This window comes from Salmo salar, chromosome ssa02 (genome assembly GCF_905237065.1).
Source record: "Salmo salar chromosome ssa02, Ssal_v3.1, whole genome shotgun sequence".
In the NCBI taxonomy this organism is placed as follows: Eukaryota; Metazoa; Chordata; class Actinopteri; order Salmoniformes; family Salmonidae; genus Salmo; species Salmo salar.
In genome coordinates, this window is record NC_059443.1 from 67077139 (window position 1) to 67092018 (window position 14880).

Genomic DNA, 14880 nt, shown 5'->3' on the forward strand with positions numbered 1-14880 from the left:
TTTTCAGCAGCAGGGACTGGGAGACTAGTTAGGATCGAGGGAAAGATGAACGGAGCAAAGTACAGAGAGACCCTTGATGAAAGGCCATTGATTGGTGGAAGGAGTACTGACAATATTAACGGATCGGCCAATAGCAAATCACGTCAGGCAAATCTGAACACTCAGTTATTACGGCTTTGCTGACGGTTTGTATTGATGCTGGTGTGTGTGTGCGTGTGTGTGTTGTCGTGTTTATGTGTTCATGTGTGTATGTTGCAATAGTTATCGTAGAGACAAGCACAACCACATTTCTCTCTTTGTCTTCCCATGAGGGAGGAAACTAAAGACAATGCACATTCAGAAAGCAGTTTTGTGCAGCTGCTGGAAACCGAGGAATAGACAAACTGTGGAAAAAGAGAGAAAAACTAAAGGGAAGCTGCGTTATCTCAATAAAAGACTAGTGGGAGAACAGCAACGTTTTATCTTTTTCTTCCTTCTCTCATTTCCAGTTTGAGAGGATCCATTTTATCTTTCTTTTTTCCTCTCATCCCTCGATTCCTAAAAACCCGGTTCAGTTTAGTTTTAAACATGTCTTGCTGGTCTCGGAGTTTCAAAAGGGAAATATTGATAGATTTGAACTACTGCATTGTGGGTGTACACAGAGGAATGCCATGTTTTGTTCTGTGCATGCATCACATAGTGTAACACACACACGTGCGCACGCACATGCATTGTGTAGCATCGTTAGCATCCTACCGTAGCTCTTTTTGGCTTCATTCATATTCATCCAAATTACTCTCCCTTTCAGCTTGCCTCCGTATGTGACCTGAATCCCAGTAGTGTGTATGTGTGTGTGCCTGTGTGTGTGTGTGCCTGTGTGTGTGTGTGCCTGTGTGTGTATGTTCCTGTGTGTGTATGTGTCTGTGTGTGTGTGTGCCTGTATGTGTGTGTGTGCCTGTGTGTGTGTGTGTGCCTGTGTGTGTGTGTGCATGTATGTGTGTGTGTGCCTGTATGTGTGTGTGTGTGCCTGTGTGTGTGTGTACCTGTATGTGTGCCTGTGTGTGTGTGTGTGTGTGTGTGTGTGTGCCTGTGTGTGTGTATGTGTGTGTGCCTGTATGTGTGTGTTTCTGTAAGTGTGTGTGCCTGTGTGTGCATGTGCCTGTGTGTGTGTGCGCCTGTGTGTGTGTGCCTGTGTGTGTGTGTGTGTGTGTGTGTGTGTGTGTGTGTGTGTGTGTGTGTGTGTGTGTGTGTGTGTGTGTGTGTGTGTGTGTGTGTGTGTGTGTGTGTGTGTGTGTGTGTGCCTGTGTGTGTGTATGCCTGTGTGTGTGTATGTGCCTGTGTGTGTGTGTGCCTGTGTGTGTGTGTGCCTGTGTGTGTGTGTGCCTGTGTGTGTATGTGCCTGTGTGTGTATGTGCCTGTGTGTATGTGCCTGTGTGTGTGTGTGTGCCTGTGTGTATGTGCCTGTGTGTATGTGTGCAAGGCCAGCAAATATCCACATGAATATCAGTAGCTTGCTTTTAACAGAGTTAAACCTCAAAAGTCCTTTTCCTCCAAAAGAGGATTTTTGTTAGATGTTAAGCCACCTTAGAAAGAATCCTTTAACTTTTAGTGTGTCCCCACTTTATTTCTCTGTTACTGGGCACTCTTGCCTATTGTGATTATAATGAAGTGCCCTCATGAGTGGCATAAAGAGAAAAGAGAGCTTGGTGATGCATAAAGAGAAAGGCAAGCTTGGTGGTGCATAAAGAGAAACGCAAGCTTGGTGGTGCATAAAGAGAAAGGAGAGCTTGGTGGTGCATAAAGAGAAAGGAGAGCTTCGTGGTGCATAAAGAGAAAAGAGAGCTTGGTGGTGCACAAAGAGAAAGGAGAGCTTCGTGGTGCATAAAGAGAAAAGAGAGCTTGGTGGTGCATAAAGAGAAAGGAGAGCTTCGTGGTGCGTAAAGAGAAAAGAGAGCTTGGTGGTGCATAAAGAGAAAAGAGAGCTTGCTGGTGCATAAAGAGAAAGGAGAGCTTGGTGGTGCATAAAGAGAAAGGAGAGCTTGGTGGTGTGCATTAAGAGAAAGGAGAGCTTGCTGGTGTGCATTAAGAGAAAGGAGAGCTTGGTGGTGCATAAAGCGAAAAGAGAGCTTGGTGGTGCATGGAGAGAAAGAGGAAAGGAGAAAGAAGATAGAAGAGACTCTCTTTTAGAGAGTTGTGGACATAAGGTGGAGTAAGTAAAGGAGAGAGAGCCAGTTAGAGAGAGAAAAGTATTGTATATAATGTAGAATGAGATACAATCCATGCATGCTCCCCACACACACACACACACACACACACAGAGAGAGAGAGAGAGAGAGAGAGAGAGAGAGAGAGAGAGAGAGAGAGAGAGAGAGAGAGAGAGGAGCTCAAATACCTAATGAAAGGAAGAATCAATCATGATGTTTAGAAACATTGAGCGGCTTCTCTGAAACCAAAAGTGTTTTCTCCCTCTGGACAGGGTCAAACATCCTTCACTAGAGAATACAATATTGTCAAGGACAGAGAGGGTGTGGGAATACATAACCTGTTATCAACATGGACTGGACTGAGCTGGTCTGAAAAACAACAGCTGTAGAAGAACGAACAAACAACTCCAACAGTTGATCCATATAGTGTAACTCCTAGAGTCAGGTTCACGTTCAGAATGTAGTCTTTAGTCCACTCAGGGTAGAATGGAGGTGTATCTTTGACATAACATTGAATTGCATTTTTCAGTTTCAGTTCTCACTGTTTGCACCAGGGAGTTCAAAAGTTCATTGGGCTTCACACAGCTTCCTCAAGGAAAAAACCCATCTTAAAATAACAGGAGCATGATCTGAATTGACTTCTCCCCATCTCTCTGCAGCCTTGTAGCCATGACTGACCCAGGGTTTACCCAACACTACATGTACCAGACTGGGGTTCTCCTGTAGTCTCCCTGTTAACAGCCAGACAGACAGACCATGTAGTTACTATACTCTGTCTGTCTATAGTTCTAACACCCTGTTAACAGTGAGCTGGCCAGACAGACCCTGTAGTTACTATACTCTGTCTGTCTCCTCTCATACATAGTGTAGGAACTGAAGCTACATTTATCAAGACAGGAGGCTAGGGGGAAATGGACATACAGGAGTAGACACACATTTGAAATTCTTTCACACACCAACACATGTATACACACGCACACACACGCACACACACGCACACACACACACACACACACACACACACACACACACACACACACACACACACACACACACACACACACACACACACACACACACACACACACACACACACACACACACACACACACTGACAGCAAGCAAGCAGACTGAGCAGAGGCCGTCCTGTCATGTAGGCATGGTTTGTGGGTAATGCGCTCTGACATCAGAGTTGGAATAGGTTGTGAAAGAAGTGCAATTGCTTGTGTGTGTTGCAGCCTGTGGTGTGGAGACGTCCAACAAGTGAGGCGGTTGGTAAAGAAGCTCAAACTGACCTTGACAGTGAAATATTGATGGGGTTAGGATCCAAATACACTTGGGGAGACAGTGAATGACAGTCTTCAGTGCTTCATCATGCACACACACTTTTCAGTGTTTTATCTTCTGAGATGAATATATATGATGATGTGGAGTTGGATCGGTGCCGACTTTGAGTCGAAAACAGAAACAGACTCATGATCCCAGAATAATGATGAAGGGTTTGGAGTACAGAATCAGTAGGCTGTCTTAAAACAAACTGTCTATAATAAAACATTTCAATTCCTACATTCCTTCTCTTACACCTTCTCTTTCTGCCATAAACATTATACTATATCAGTACCATGACCAGGGCCATACTATACAAGCACCATGACCAGGGCAATACTATATCACTACCATGACCAGGACCATACTATATCAGTACCATGACCAGGGCCATACTATACAAGCACCATGACCAGGGCCATACTATATCACTACCATGACCAGGACCATACTATATCAGTACCATGACCAGGGCCATACTATACAAGCACCATGACCAGGGCCATACTATATCACTACCATGACCAGGGCAATACTATATCAGTACCATGTCCATGGCCATAATATATCAGCACCATGACCAGGTCCATACTATATCAGCACCATGACCAGGACCATACTATACAAGCACCATGACCAGGTCCATACTATATCAGCACCATGACCAGGACCATACTATATCAGTACCATGACCAGGACCATACTATATCAGTACCATGACCAGGACCATACTATATCACTACCATGACCAGGACCATACTATATCAGCACCATGACCAGGACCATACTATATCAGTACCATGACCAGGGCCATACTATATCAGTACCATGACCAGGACCATACTATATCAGCACCATGACCAGGACCATACTATATCAGTACCATGACCAGGGCCATACTATATCAGTACCATGACCAGGGCCATACTATATCAGCACCATGACCAGGGCCATACTATATCAGTACCATGACCAGGACCATACTATATCAGTACCATGACCAGGACCATACTATATCAGTACCATGACCAGGGCCATACTATATCAGTACCATGACCAGGGCCATACTATATCAGTACCATGACCAGGACCATACTATATCAGTACCATGACCAGGACCATACTATATCAGTACCATGACCAGGACCATACTATATCAGTACCATGACCAGGGCCATACTATATCAGTACCATGACCAGGACCATACTATATCAGTACCATGACCAGGACCATATTAATAGAGTACCATGACCAGGACCATACTATATCAGTACGATGACCAGGACCATACTATATCAGCACCATGACCAGGACCATACTATATCACTACCATGACCAGGACCATACTATATCAGTACCATGTCCAGGACCATACTATATCAGCACCATGACCAGGACCATACTATATCAGTACCATGACCAGGGCCATACTATATCAGCACCATGACCAGGGCCATACTATATCAGTACCATGACCAGGACCATACTATATCAGCACCAAGACCAGGACCATACTATATCAGTACCATGACCAGGACCATACTATATCAGTACCATGACCAGGGCCATACTATATCAGTACCATGACCAGGACCATACTATATCAGTACCATGACCAGGACCATATTAATAGAGTACCATGACCAGGACCATACTATATCAGCACCATGACCAGGACCATACTATATCAGCACCATGACCAGGACCATACTATATCAGTACCATGACCAGGGCCATACTATATCAGTACCATGACCAGGACCATACTATATCAGTACCATGACCAGGGCCATACTAATACAGTACCATGATCAGGGCCATACTATATCAGTACCATGACCAGGACCATACTATATCAGTACCATGACCAGGGCCATACTATATCAGCACCATGACCAGGACCATACTATATCAGTACCATGACCAGGACATACTATATCAGCACCATGACCAGGACCATACTATATCAGCACCATGACCAGGACCATACTATATCAGCACCATGACCAGGACCATACTATATCAGTACCATGACCAGGACCATACTATATCAGTACCATGACCAGGACCATACTATATCAGTACCATGACCAGGACCATACTATATCAGTACCATGACCAGGGCCATACTATGTCAGTACCATGACCAGGGCCATACTATGTCAGCAGCATGACCAGGGCCATACTAATACAGTACCATGACCAGGACCATACTATATCAGCACCATGACCAGGACCATACTATATCACTACCATGACCAGGGCCATACTATGTCAGCAGCATGACCAGGGCCATACTAATACAGTACCATGACCAGGACCATACTATGTCAGCACCATGACCAGGACCATACTATATCAGCACCATGACCAGGGCCATACTATGTCAGCACCATGACCAGGACCATACTATGTCAGCACCATGACCAGGGCCATACTAATACAGTACCATGACCAGGGCCTCTGTGCAGAGGAGAAGAGTCTATTCAGCACCATGACCAGGACCATACTATATCAGCACCATGACCAGGGCCATACTATGTCAGCACCATGACCAGGACCATACTATATCAGTACCATGACCAGGACCATACTATATCAGCACCATGACCAGGGCCATACTATGTCAGCACCATGACCAGGGCCATACTATGTCAGCACCATGACCAGGACCATACTATGTCAGCACCATGACCAGGACCATACTATATCAGCACCATGACCAGGGCCATACTATGTCAGCACCATGACCAGGGCCATACTATATCAGCACCATGACCAGGACCATACTATATCAGTACCATGACCAGGACCATACTATATCAGTACCATGACCAGGGCCATACTATATCAGTACCATGACCAGGACCATACTATATCAGTACCATGACCAGGACCATATTAATAGAGTACCATGACCAGGACCATACTATATCAGCACCATGACCAGGACCATACTATATCAGCACCATGACCAGGACCATACTATATCAGTACCATGACCAGGGCCATACTATATCAGTACCATGACCAGGACCATACTATATCAGTACCATGACCAGGGCCATACTAATACAGTACCATGATCAGGGCCATACTATATCAGTACCATGACCAGGACCATACTATATCAGTACCATGACCAGGGCCATACTATATCAGCACCATGACCAGGACCATACTATATCAGTACCATGACCAGGACATACTATATCAGCACCATGACCAGGACCATACTATATCAGCACCATGACCAGGACCATACTATATCAGCACCATGACCAGGACCATACTATATCAGTACCATGACCAGGACCATACTATATCAGTACCATGACCAGGACCATACTATATCAGTACCATGACCAGGACCATACTATATCAGTACCATGACCAGGGCCATACTATGTCAGTACCATGACCAGGGCCATACTATGTCAGCAGCATGACCAGGGCCATACTAATACAGTACCATGACCAGGACCATACTATATCAGCACCATGACCAGGACCATACTATATCACTACCATGACCAGGGCCATACTATGTCAGCAGCATGACCAGGGCCATACTAATACAGTACCATGACCAGGACCATACTATGTCAGCACCATGACCAGGACCATACTATATCAGCACCATGACCAGGGCCATACTATGTCAGCACCATGACCAGGACCATACTATGTCAGCACCATGACCAGGGCCATACTAATACAGTACCATGACCAGGGCCTCTGTGCAGAGGAGAAGAGTCTATTCAGCACCATGACCAGGACCATACTATATCAGCACCATGACCAGGGCCATACTATGTCAGCACCATGACCAGGACCATACTATATCAGTACCATGACCAGGACCATACTATATCAGCACCATGACCAGGGCCATACTATGTCAGCACCATGACCAGGGCCATACTATGTCAGCACCATGACCAGGACCATACTATATCAGTACCATGACCAGGACCATACTATATCAGTACCATGACCAGGACCATACTATATCAGCACCATGACCAGGGCCTCTGTGCAGAGGAGAAGAGTCTGGTAGTGATAGAGAGGAAGGGAGATTGAAGTTGTGAGACTTGTTTGACTGCAGTTGTCATCACCCGGGGAGAGAGCTTAGCAATCTCTCTCCCTCCCTCCCTTACACACACACACACACACACACACACACACACACACACACACACACACACACACACACACACACACACACACACACACACACACACACACACACACACACACACACCCTCGTCACACACTCCCCAGGGCTTCACATAGCCTCTCTAATAACCACAGGTGAGAGGAACAACAGCGTGTGTGTGTCTTAAACACTGTGTGTGTGTCTCTCTCGCACACACTCATCCCTTCACAAAGGCACAGTCAGACTCCTAGACTCCCAGCCAAATCTCCCCTGTGTTCCAAATGGAACCCTGTTCACTTTATGGTGTACTACCCATAGGAGGTAGGGTGCCATTTGGAACACCACTTCCGCTCCGCATATAGTCTCATCTCTCTGACGTGTGTGTGTGTGTGTGTGTGTGTGTGTGTGTGTGTGTGTGTGTGTGTGTGTGTGTGTGTGTGTGTGTGTGTGTGTGTGTGTGAGAGAGCGAGAACGAGTTAGATGGAATCGTTTTTTCCACCAAAAGCTTTACAGGGTTGGCTGCATTCTCCAGTCTAAGAGATGAGCCTGTTACTGTGTTGTAGCAGTATATGGTTTGATACAGTATGATGTAGTTTCACAGGTATTTTGGTTTCAAATGAGTTCTGGCTTAGGGAACAAGTAGCAGCACCTACCTTGACCTACACATTACGCTAAGGCTGCTTCCCTCTCTTATACCCTCCTGCTGCTTTTCTCATTAGGGCAAAAGTCTTTCCTCTGTCCTCTCTCCTCTCTCCTCCGTCATCTTTCCTCCATCCTCTCTCCTTCGTCCTCTCTCCGCTCTCTCTCCTTTGTCCTCTCTCCTCCGTCCTCTCTCCTCCGTCCTCTCTCCTTCGTCCTCTCGCCTCCATCCTCTCTCCTTTGTCCTCTCTCCTCCGTCCTCTCTCCTTCGTCCTCTCTCCTCCGTCCTCTCTCCTTCGTCCTCTCTCCTCCGTCCTCTCTCCTTTGTCCTCTCGCCTCCATCCTCTCTCCTTTGTCCTCTCTCCTCCGTCCTCTCTCCTCCGTCCTCTCTCCTTTGTCCTCTCTCCTCCGTCCTCTCTCCTCCGCTCTCTCTCCTTCGTCCTCTCTCCTTCGTCCTCTCTCCTCCGTCCTCTCTCCTCCGTCCTCTCCTCCGTCCTCTCTCCTCCGTCCTCTCCTCCGTCCTCTCTCCTCCGTGACCCAGAAATTGATAAGTGGTTTCCAGGTCATCCAAGCTCATCTTAGCTCATGTTCCTTCACCTCGACACCTCTCCTTGATTACCTTTGACCTTTTTCATAAGGAGGAGAGAGGACACAGGAGTTAATAATAAAAATGCCCATGTCTTACCCCCTCCTCCTCTCTCTCCTCCTTCCTCTAAATCTCTCCATGTAAATGTTATTTACCACCCACCTTGTCCCATCCCGCAGGTACCTCAGCTCCACACACAACCTACCTCCTTCTCCCGGGGAGACACAACCTCCTCCTACCTCCCCCTCACGACAACCCTCCCCCTACCTCCCTTACCTCCCTCTCCCTCCCCCTTTGTTCAGGGAGACACATATCATTGGGTTCTCAAAGAGCAGTGATTAATCTTCACGGAGTTTATCACTGGTTTTGATGGGTGCCCCCCCCCCATGTGAGGCTCCTCCAGGAGGCCTTTGGGAGAAAAGCTGAGGCTTCTGGGACGAAATAGGCGAGGAGTGACTGGTGGATTTGTGCAGTACTCGTGCGCTCTCTTCCTCTCCTTTCTCACTCCTCTCTCTCTTGACTCTCTTGACACAGTCCAGACAGAAGCTCTAGCTGCCCTCCCCTCCCTTTCTCTCTCCCTCCTCTCCCTTTCTCTCTCCCTCCTCTCCCTTTCTCTCTCCCTCCTCTCCCTTTCTCTCTCCCTCCTCTCCCTTTCTCTCTCCCCTCCACTCCCTTTCGTTCTCCCACCACTCCCTTTCGCTCTCCCACCACTCCCTTTCGCTCTCCCTCCCCTCCCTTTCTCTCTCCCTCCACTCCCTTTCTCTCGCCCCTCCACTCCCTTTCGCTCTCCCTCCTCTCCCTTTCTCTCTCCCTCCACTTCCTTTCACTCTCCCACCACTCCCTTTCTCTCTCCTTCCACTCCCTTTCTCTCTCTCTCCCTCCCCTCCCTTTCTCTCTCCCACCACTCCATTTTTCTCTCCCCTCCCCTCCCTTTCTCTCTCCCTCCCCTCCCTTTCTCTCCCCTCCACTCCCTTTCGCTCTCCCTCCACTCCCTAAATCTCTCTCTCCCCTCCCTTCTCTCTCTCTCCCTCCCCTCCCTTTCTCTCTCCCTCCATGCCCCTCCCTTTCTCTCTCTCTCTCATCCCTTTCTCTCTCTCTCTCTCTCCCTCCACTCCCTTTCTCTCTCCCTCCACTCCCTTTCTCTCTCCCTCCACTCCCTTTCTCTCTCCCTCCCCTCCCTTTCTCTCTCCCTCCACTCCCTTTCTCTCTCCCTCCCCTCCCTTTCTCTCTCCCTCCCTTCCCTTTCTCTCTCTCTCCCTCTCTCTCTTTCTCTCTCCCTTCACTCCCTTTCTCTCTCCCTCCACTCCCTTTCTCTCTCCCTCCCTTTCTCTCTCCCTCCCTTTCTCTCTCCTTCCCTTTCTCTCTCCCTCCACTCCCTTTCTCTCTCCCTCCCCTCCCTTTCTCTCCCTCCCTTCCCTTTCTCTCTCTCTCCCTCTTTCTCTCTCTCTTTCTCTCTCCCTTCACTCTCTTTTTCTCTCCCTCCACTCCCTTTCTCTCTCCCTCCCTCCCCTCCCTTTCTCTCTCCCTCCACACCCCTCCCTTTCGCTCTCCCTCTCATCTCTTTCTCTCTCTCCCTCCCTCCCTCCCTCCCTCCCTCCCTCCCTCCCTCCCTCCCTCCCTCCCTCCCTCCCTCCCTCCCTCCCTCCCCTCTCTTTCTCTTCCCTCCCTTCCATCCCACTTTCTCATGGACTCACTCACTCTGACAACCCAGACATCCCTCCCTCCCTACCTCTCTACCCTCCCTCTCTCTTTCTCTCTCTCCCTCCCTCATCTGAGGTGAATAACAGTCATTACTCTGAGCACTCTGAGCACTCTGACTGTGAGGTCAAGGACAGACATTATGCTGTTAGAGCTGTCTGACTGTGAGGTCAAGGACAGCATGGGGCTCTGTTCCACCGTGACCAATAGGTAATGGGTAGTGAGGTAATGGGCGTGAAACGTGATGTCAGCACTACAAACTGCTATTAGTGCTGCCTCACTGATATAGGAAGTGTATGGGGCTGCAACCACAGATATGTCTGGATCAATGGGAGATAGATCCATGCAGGCTACAACCACAAATGTGAAGGGCAGGCAGTTTGTGTAAAGGTAGTGTGATTATATTGGAGGTAACACCTTATGATTAAGGCAATTTGGAAGTTAAGGGAGACTTCAACACCTAGTTTAGACTAGTCAAGGATCATATCACCTCCACCTTACCTGTCACACTAGACCCACTTCAGTTTGCTTACCTCCCCAATAGATCCACAGACGATGCAATCGCCATCACACTGCACACTGCCCTATCCCATCTGGAGAAGAAGAATATCAATGTAAGAATGCTGTTCATTGACTACAGCTCAGCATTCAACACCATAGTACCCTCCAAACTCATCATTAAGCTTAAGGCCCTGGGTCTCAACCCCGCCCTGTGCTTTTGGGTCCTGGACTTCCTGACGGGCCGCCCCCAGGTGGTGAAGGTAGGAAACAACATCTCCACTTCGCTAATCCTCAAAACTGGGGCACCACAAGGGTGCATGCTCAGCCCCCTCCTGTACTCCCTGTTCACCCATGACTGCGTAGCCATGCGCTCCCCCAACTCAATCATCAAGTTTGCAGACGACACAACAGTAGTGGGCTTGATTACCATCAACGACGAGACAGCCTACAGGGAGGAGGTGAGGGCACTCAGAGTGTGGTGTCAGGAAAACAACCTCTCACTCAGCATCAACAAAACAAAGGAGATGATCGTGGACTTCAGGAAACAGCAGAGGGAGCACCCCCCTATCCACATCAATGGGACAGTAGAGGAGAAGGTGGAAAGTTTTAAGTTCCTCTGTGTAAAAATGGTACACCCACACAGACAGTGTGGTGAAGAAGGTGCAACAGCGCCTCTTCAACCTCAGGAGGCTGAAGAAATTTGGCTTGTCACCTAAAAACCTCACAAACTTTTACAAATGCACAATTGAGAGCATCCTGTCGGGCCGTATTACCGCCTGGTATGGCAACTGCACCGCCATCAACCACATAACACATCACCGGGGGTGAACTACCTGCCCTCCAGGACACCTACAGCACCCAATGTAACAGGAAGGCCAAAAAGATCAACAAGGACAACAACCACCCAAGCCACTGCCTGTTCACCCCGCTAACATCCAGAAGGCAAGGTCAGTACAGGTGCATCAAAGCTGGGACCGAGAGGCTGAAAAACAGCTTCTATCTCAAGGCCATCAGACTGTTAAACAGCCATCACTAACACAGAGAGGCTGCTGCCTACACACAGAGAGGCTGCTGCCTACACACAGAGAGGCTGCTGCCTACACACAGAGAGGCTGAGAGGCTGCTGCCTACACACAGAGAGGCTGCTGCCTACATACAGAGAGGCTGCTGCCTACACACAGAGAGCCTGCTGCCTACATACAGAGAGGCTGCTGCCTACACACAGAGAGGCTGAGAGGCTGCTGCCTACACACAGAGAGGCTGCTGCCTACACACAGAGAGGCTGCTGCCTACACACAGAGAGGCTGCTGCCTACATACAGAGAGGCTGCTGCCTACACACAGAGATGCTGCCTACACACAGAGAGGCTGCTGCCTACATACAGAGATGCTGCCTACACACAGAGAGGCTGCTGCCTACACACAGAGAGGCTGCTGCCTACACACAGAGAGGCTGCTGCCTACACACAGAGAGGCTGCTGCCTACATACAGAGAGGCTGCTGCCTACATACAGACTCAAATCATTGGCCACTAGCATTTCGCTAGACTGGCATTAGCATATCCTAACCATGTGTATGTGACCAATAACATTTGATTTGCGATAGACAAAGAGAGAGAGAGAGAGAGAGAGAGAGAGATTAAGTGGCTGTGAACATTCTCATGGATCTGTAATGGGGTTCTATAGAGAAGGTGTATTTCCATTGACCTTTGAAGGAGTGAGTTGACAATAACAGTTGTTACTTCTTTATAATGCCCAGCCTTTCCTCTGTGTGATTGTATGGGCTTATCACATCCCTGGACAGTATCCATCATGACACAACACAGTTAACTAATTGCCAGAGAAACTACATTTACATGCCAGTCATTTAGCAGACACTGTTATCCAGAGCGACTTACAGGACCAATTAGGATTAAGTGCCTTGCTCAAGGTAACATCAGACATATTTTTCACCTAGTTGGCTTGGGGATTCGAACCAGCGACATTTTAGTTACTCGCCCAACGCTCTTAACCACTAGGTTACCTGCTGTCCCAAACTCTCTGATTATTCCTTTTATTGTCCCCTTCTTTTCTTTCTAAACCCTTCCAGCTGTTCGTTATTCCCCATTCACACCCTTTGATCGGCAGACAGACCCCCCAATCAGGAACAGTCCTACCAAATTATCCTCCAATCAGAGTCCTTTATACCCACCAAAGACCCTCCCTCTTTTCATCCTTTCAGGCCCATTGATGCCTGATTCTACATACACACACACACACACACACACACACACATTCCGTATTTAATGGTTAACATGTGGCGTACGATGTGAGAACATCAAGAGAGCGTTAATTAGTTGTTTCTTATTTCGGTGGATAAAAACACATATCGTCCATAAGGAGTGTGTGTATGTGTGTGCCTGCGTGTGCCTGTGTGTGTACTTGTTTGTGTGTGTGTGTGTGTGTGTGTGTGTGAGGTGCAGTACAGTTTGGCAGCTGTTGTGTGGAACGTGTGCCGTACTGGGGAGCTAGCATTGGGAATATCCTTCATCTTCACTACAGCACCTACCCCCCCCCCCACACACACCTACACACACTTCACAGCCTCACACACACCCCAGACTCTCTCTACCTCTGCCCAAACAAAATACCCCCCACACTCTCTCTGTGCACACCAACTCCACATCACACTTAAAACTCTCTATACCTTTGCCCAAAACAAAATCTCTGCACTTCTTACTAGTCACTCCAACCCTCTCAACTTAGAGTAGATCAAGTCATAAAAAAGACATACCCTCCTTCTATCAGTATTCAAACAGGACCTTTGTCTAACACATCTGGTATCAGAGTGTTACCATGGTGCAGTTAGTGTGGTGGTATAGAAAGAGCAGTGGCAGATTGAAGAGTATTGTGTGTTCGTGTGTGTGTGACTCTGACAAGGTGAGCTCCTCTTAGGTAGAGTCACATGGTCCCTCTGTGAGCCTTAAGGTCCTGGAGTGGCCTAGCCAGTCTCCAGACCTTAATCCCATAGAAAATCTGTGGAGGGAGCTGAAGGTTCGAGTTGCCAAATGTCAGCCTCGAAACCTTAATGACTTGGAGAAGATCTGCAAAGAGGAGTGGGACAAAATCCCTCCTGAGATGTGTGCAAACCTGGTGGCCAACTACAAGAAACGTCTGACCTCTGTGATTGCCAACAAGGGTTTTGCCACCAAGTACTAAGTCATGTTTTGCAGAGGGGTCAAATACTTATTTCTCTCATTAAAATGCTAATCATTTTATAACATTTTTGACATGCGTTTTTCTGGATTTTTTTGTTGTTATTCTGTCTCTCACTGTTCAAATAAACCTACCATTAAAATTATAGACTTATCAATTCTTTGTCAGTGGGCAAACGTACAAAATCAGCAGGGGATCAAATACTTTTTTCCCCCACTGTATATACTGTAACTCTGTGTCAGTGTGGGTTTTCAGTGAATTTATGTTTGAAAAATACATGTTCAGAAAATTCTGATCCGACATCGGTAACATGAACACAACAACTGAATACATAAAGACGACTGTTGTCTGGAAATACGTTAGATTCACGACATCGTCATTGTCATCGTCATCATTCACAGCAGTCAGGTGGCTCTGCGGTTTTGTTTACATTCTCAGGTCTTTCTCTCTGTCTCCCTTTCATAAGGCAGTCAGTCACTACATCACTCAACAGCATGTCGGTCTCTGTAACTTTCTTATTCTCTCTCTTTCTCTTCTCTGTGAGGCATAAAGTCAGGAGACTTTCGCTCTATTTTCTCCTCTCTTTCTCCATTT

The 14880-nt window shown here is 47.7% G+C and overlaps 1 protein-coding gene across 2 annotated transcripts in view; it reads left to right on the plus strand.

The window, feature by feature from the left end:
* The window catches only part of LOC106590757 (protein phosphatase 1 regulatory subunit 29), a 322277-nt gene that overhangs the window by 241336 nt on the left and 66061 nt on the right, over positions 1–14880 (plus strand). The window lies entirely within an intron of this gene.